Here is a 7,186-nt window from a genome sequence, read left to right on the forward strand (position 1 = left end):
AAGTAGATTTCCAATACTCCACAATTTGAGGACAAGTGGCCGACAAGTGGAGAGCGAAAAGTGCCTGAGAGAGTGGAGCTTAGGCGTCACATCAGATAGAGAGGGTGCGTCACCTAGGTCAAGTCATCTGTGTCGACTGCTGCGGATGGATGTTTCACAACTGCACAGAGCAGTGTCTCCTGGGATAAACGTACACGCCAGCCACACATAAATATTATCAGATGTGGAGAGCAGGTCGATGAAGGAGTTGTGTGTGAACTCGACTCATCAGTGACACACCAGTTGGCACAAAGGATGCGAAGGCAGTGGCTAATCCTGCTGCCATCGAAGGGTCCTGGTTAGTGTGATTTCCTCCTTTAAATCCCCTGCAGGAGCTTACAGGTGTGATCTCTCTCTCACACACACACACACACACTTTACTTTCTTTAGTCTGATCCATAGTAGGAAGTTTGCTTGTTTTTTCTTGTCCTACATCCCACTTTTCTTCTTCAAATTAATTGAGATGTAAAAAAGCTTTAATTTACAAAATTTAACCAAAGTCTGTCTCATGCCAAAAGGAGCTCCTCCATCCCTTTAACATAATCTTTTCTTAGACGTCTGAGGAACCAGGACAACCCAACCCCTAGCTTCCCACTTTTGTCAATAAAACATTCATATTTCACTTGTGAATAATTGAACATCCACCATGGTATTCTAGGTGACTGTAAAAATCTTAATGTAGCCAAAAGACATACTAACTTCTAAGGGAAGTGGGTCTGAAAGCTGCTATGTCTTTACTCAAAGTGCATGTTAGGATTAGTTGTGAGACCTACATAGTTCAGGAAGTAGGCTATATCGTGTCTTTTATTTACTTTATTTTAACACTCAGAATGGACTAATATACAGGACTTCAAATTTCTGTGGATACAAATGATAAAATATACAAAAAAAAAGAGATAATATTAAAAAAATATAGATAATATACGTGTGTCATGTGACATTTTCCAGTGTGTTTTTTTTTTTGAGTCTGTTTTATAATTCTACATTTATTAAGTCATTCTGAATGGGATTGATTTGTGGCAATATATTAATATTTACACTATTAGCATTGACATGTATTTTGGGCGGCACAGTGGTGGGGTAGTTAGCACCGGTTCCCCCTGGGTTTGAATCCGACTGGGGTCCTTATGTATTCCAAGAATGAGAATGTTGTGCCAGTGTGTGAATATTGCTCTGACACACAGCCAGTATATTAGTTATATATGCTTATATATTACATGCCCTTTCTTGATGAACCATCTTCATTTTTTCGGAACCACTGTTTCCTAAAGCTGCTCAAGTATCATGTCTTTTAAATTGTCTTTATATATTTGTTTAAATATTTAAAGGCGCAATTTAGAAATCTCTAAATTAAACTTGAGAGCCGGTCGTGTTAAATAAAAGTTTATACTGCCATGGCTTACGACACCTCCATGCACCTGAAATCCAGCTTGGTTAATAACTGCAGCACTTGGAGACAAAGTAATCAATCAAGATGACCGCAGTCTCTCTTAGAACATCCATCAAACCTGTCAAGTCCCTGCAGGTTTATAAACAAATTAGCCCCATACACAAGGGAAACTTATAGCATGATATTCTCCATGTTGGCAGACACACTGAACCATCTTCCCCGCAAACCTGAAGGAGATTAGAGCGAATCAATAACCTCTCCGCAGTACACCCCTGACTTCAGGAACCGTATAATTCCCACAAACGCATCTGGTCAGTCTTAGTGCATCACTATCTTTTCTTCAGCTTGGTTGTACAATTATGTCCCTGGGAATCTTAGATCACAATAAGAGTCCTTAATTATAGCTAATTGTGCGTCTAATTGACAATTCCCATCCTAATGAATCTCTGTTAATCACTGTGAATCATATGCCAAATAAACTCTGCATTGTCTGACTAAAACGAATCGGTTTTCATGGCACAGACAGTTTACCGAGCAGTCTGTGCAGATTTTGTGGGAATGAAACTGATGAATAGACAAAACATGTTCAGGTGAAAATGTTTTATTTATTTATTTATTTTTTTGGTTCTTATTATTAAGTGTGTATAATAACAGAAAACAGTTGCACCTTGCGTGACCTTAACAGAGATGTGTGCCATGGTAAATCATTTGTAAAAGTCAGCAGCTGTAAGGTCAGTGGACACTAGTCCTAACTGTGTAGGAAACACTGCCCATTGTAAGGTCAGACAAATTCCCCAAGTCTCATATAAATTATTCCCATTCTGTGTATTAGTTTTCTGCTTTAGTAGCTTAAACCACACAGATAACCAGAGGAACTCCCCTCAACCCATAGGACCCACAGGCCCCCACTAATAACATCCTGTTACCAGACTCCACAGGACACCCACAGAAGGACCATGTCCATTTCCTGATGAGTCACAGCTGTTTTGCCCTTTGACCCTTCGAATGAGCAGTGAGAATTTTAATGAAACCAAAACACTGAGAAAGTGTGTCTTTTTACACGAATGAAGGCACATTTGCTTTTTCCGATGTTTAAACCACAAGTGCCACGAGCAGCCCCTCTGGTCTCATCCAAGCATGCTGCATTAGACATGACAGGCCGTCCGTGCTTCTGACATGGACTGGCATAGTGTTGTCAGTCAGTCAGTTGAAGTTAAAGGTCTGTTCTTGGGATGCAGATTATGGCTGAAGGCAGGCAGGTGGAGATTGACCCTCTCTTCATAGGCCAGGAAGGAGACAGACTTTGTTTATCTTATTTTCTTGGCAGCAAATGGAGAATTTGTGAACATGACCTTATCAATCAGGCATTGGGCAGGAGCTGGAAAACAAACAGGTAATTTCATTGGTGACAACAAAATGTAAGTGAGGAGCAGGACAGAAAGACACCTTTGTTTTAGGAGTTCCTGGTCACAGAAATCACACACAGACAGAGGCTGTTATTAATTTACCAGGTTTTTCTTAATGTTAAAGACCTGCAGTTACATCAAATATTACATCAAATCCATTTATCTCAGTAGTTTCTTCATGCAAATATTCACAAAACTCAGTTTACATCAAGCCATCATAACTTTTAAAGATAAACATCAAAGGTGACAAAATGAAACTAGGCATCAGTGTAACTCAAGTGATGAACAGAAATGAAATCGAATGTCTTTGAATGTCTAAAATGTTTTGCCCTTGTGGTTTGGGTTGTATCCATGCAAAAGAGCAAACTGTAACTCAAGACGGTAAGAATGTTTAAAACACATATTACAGGATAACAAAGAAAAAAAGCACCAACAACACTTGTTGTCATAGCTACCTTTGATTTTAATGTCAGCGACTCCTAACTCTTTTTTTCCTTTAACCTTTTCTCACTGCAAATCCTTTTTTAAGGAAATAACTGAGGAAAAAAATGCATTTGTAGTTGTTAAAAAAAATCTGTCAAAGTCAGTCACATGGTTTTCCTAATTGTGGTACAGCTCTGGTACTATTAGGCCTACTACTAATGTCCATTTATTGGTACGAGCAGAAATATCTGTGGCATCACTCTTAATTCTGCTGATGGTTTGGCCTTAAGTAGGGAATGCTGCGGGGCAGTGTTTACATTCATTATGGAAGGTTGATTTGATTTTCTGATCTGCTGTAGTTACATCTACATGACAATAGATGGCATTACATCCTTTAAAACCGTAAAGACTCCTCACATTCTGGTTTAGTTTCTGCCTGTTTATGTGATGTTGTCCTCCAAACACATGGTAAAAAATAAGGACCAGAGGAAAGGTTGCTTTTCTGGAACAGTGGCTAATTTATTCCAGCAGAGACCAGGTGCCAGCACCAAGTAATCACCTCAAAATATGTAGGTGCTGCTCTAATTACTAAAACTAATTGCCAATATGGTTGACTGGTGACCTGAAAACCTCTCTAAGAGCTTTAAGATTGTTAGGCCACCTCCGCTAACCTTCCTCATTGCATTTTTTTCTTTCTACATAATAATAGGACAAGTGAAATAAGTCAACAGCTGGCTTTGAGTGGGAGGTGAAGTGTTTTTTCACCATGATTATCTTTTTACCTCTGTATTTCTAAAAGAAAGTCAGTCGATGTAATAGCCAAATTGATAATTTAGATTAATTTTCTGAACCACTTCTAGTTGTGAAAGAGTGAGGTCTTTGTGAGTGTTTTGCGTTCATGAAGGCAACAGAATATCCATCCCTGCGGATATCTTTTTTTATAGATTTTAATATAATTTTATAGTTCTGAAAATTGCATTTAAACCGTGGTATTTATCAGACAGTCAATAGAAAGCTTTCAGTGATTAAAAGCTGATGTGTGAAACCATGCGTAGCTGTACTAAAACATCTCATAAAGCTCCTGTAAATGTGAGAGAATTTTACTGTGAGTATCACAGTAAAAATATTAAATCACATTAATCCTCCTCTAGGGCTCATCATCCATACTGACTGTTTTTATTATATCCTTCATACGTTTACCACTAAAGCTGTGAATGTGGCATTATTTTAATAGTAAATGTGCCAAAGAACTTGGAACCTGTCCTGTTATGTGCTTGCTTCCCATCCGTGCAATAAAAATTGTGAAGGCTTTGTGTAAATCCATTGCCAGTTCCTCACACACATTTCTAGCGTTGTTGATCTGGTCCCTTGCCAGGTTGTCGTTTCAGGATGCACCATTCATACTAGAACTGGCCAGGCACAGTTCGTGTTACAGCACCGTGCGTGCCCACAAACCGTCTTTCCTGTCTGTATTTGCACCCAGAGCCATCCGTCCGGCTTTCAAACAAACTCCTTTTCCCATTGAGTGGCACCTGTTAACACCACAAGAAAACTCTGCAGGTCAGAGCAGCCCTAGCTCTGACTAAAAACATTACTGACAGACCAGAATGACAACTCATGTGTGAGTGTCCCCCGGAAGGTCAGGTTATAATGGTCTGTCAGTTAAAGGAAAAACTGAGGATAATATAGAAAGCAGAGAGCATGTGACTCCTGAGGTACCCATCATTCATTTTGAAATGCCGACATTGTAGAGCTGCTGTGTCTGGCTGCAGTGAAGGAGACTGTGGTTGAATATTGGTTATTGTTTCGCTGGTTCAGTCTATGGCGTTACTGATATGTCTGACTGTTCCTGTTTAAACCTGCAGCGATCCTGTGACAGCTGCATTACCATCACACCACATACATCTAGGGAAAAAAAGGTGGTTCAATGCAACGCACAGCCAGACCAACAATTGCTGAACACATACAGCAGCTGAATGTAGCTTACACTCATATGAAATAAGGTTGATGATACTGTACCATAATACAGCTTAGCCTAAATCTGTGGGTTAGAGGAAACCAGAGTTAATGCAATTGATATTGAGAAATTATTAGTCATGAAGAAGATCAGTACATGAGCATTTATATAATTCTACTTTAGAGGACACGAGTGGCCTTTTTAAAAACATTTTTAGGTTATTACAGATGTTACAGTTTCATTTCTTTTGTTCAACACTTGAGCTACACTGATGCATCTTTATCCAAGTCTGATTGCAGAAGTTTAATTGTTTGTCTTCATCAGGTTCTACTCAGTGTTCGTGGTTGTAACAAATGTAACTGAAAACAGAGCACACACACACACATATATATAATTGCATGATGTGACATTAGTAAGAAGTAACATTAGATGTAACTGCATTAAGAAAAACATTAAGAAAAACCTGATAAATTTAAGAACCAGGCACTCCTAGAACACATGCGTCTTTCTGTTCTGCTCCTCACTTACACCAATGAAATTACCTGTTTGTTTTCCAGGTCCTGCCCAATGCCCGATTGTATCAATTTATTAAGGTCATGTCCACAAATTCCCCATTTGCTGCCAAGAAAATAAGATAAACAAAGTCTGTCTCCTTCCTGGCCTATGAAGAGGGTCAATCTCCACCTGCCTGCCTTCAGCCATAATCTGCATCCCAAGAACAGACCTTTAACTTCAACTGACTGACTGACAACATTATGCCAGTCCATGTCAGAAGCACGGACGGCCTGTCATGTCTAATGCAGCATGCTGGGATTTAAATGAATCCAGCAAAAGTCACATGAACTCACATGGGGCTTGTTTGTTGGACAGAGTCTTAGTAACCTGACGTTCAGAAACACCACTGGGAAATTCGCAGGCTTCTGAGATCAAAATAAGTTTTGCATTTTGTGGTCACTTCCTATAATTGGTTCAAATTACGCTTTCACTTCAGACAGACCAAAGTTAAAAGAACTCATGACAACGTTGAACGGCATGTCTGTCTCTTAACTATCTCTTTCTATCTGCCATTTAACCCGCAAGATCCTCAGTGCTGAGAATGACACACACATACCGACAGGTTATTTTGCATAAGCCCTCAGACGTGCGCTTGGAGGCTTTCCACCTAGAAACCTGACCCATCGCTTTTGACATCAATATAACGGTAATGTGTTTAGCATAAAAAAGCCACATTTCCCTGACAACAGGAGGTCTTGCAGAAACAGCCAGGGGTCACTTGCATTAATCAGATGTGACAGTCATTACTCACCTGTCAGTCAGACTGAGTGCAAGGTAATGGTGGAAAAAAAGGGCCAAGGCTGGGGATGGTTGTTGATGGGGGTAGGGGACAGCTATGACAGGCTGTGGGGGAATTGTGGGAAACAGCACCGACCCCTCCAGAGCCAGAGGGGACAAACATACCACAGCTGTTACTGCATGGAAAGTGATGCAAACAGCTTAAGTCCTGGGAAGCTCTCTCGTACATCCTCAATGTCTTCCAGCTTTGTCAGAGGTGCTGGATTTTCTCTTTGGATTTAGTGATTAAATTTTAAGAACCATGGCAGCAAAGGAAAAAATAAACACATTAGAAATACCCAAAAAAGAGAAATTGGAGTTCCTGACTTGCAAATTTTGTTGCATGTTTTTCTCCTATGTAATTCTTATATAAAGTTGTGCTGTGTGTAAGGATTTACATCAGCTCATTATAAAAACTTAATGGGATTTAGAAGGAAACATGAGCTGTGATATAATTTAAATGATTTTAACTCAGCCAGACACCAACATACAAACATTAGAGTCTACTAATAACATACTGCACACAGTGCAAATCGCATATTTCATCGTGACGGCAGGAGTGATAATAACAGCCCTGTGCCGAAATGTACAGATAGTCACCAAACTATTAGTGGCTTTTCACGAAGCTCACAGAACCCA

The sequence above is a fragment of the Mugil cephalus genome, chromosome 8 (genome assembly GCF_022458985.1).
Source record: "Mugil cephalus isolate CIBA_MC_2020 chromosome 8, CIBA_Mcephalus_1.1, whole genome shotgun sequence".
Taxonomy (NCBI): Eukaryota; Metazoa; Chordata; class Actinopteri; order Mugiliformes; family Mugilidae; genus Mugil; species Mugil cephalus.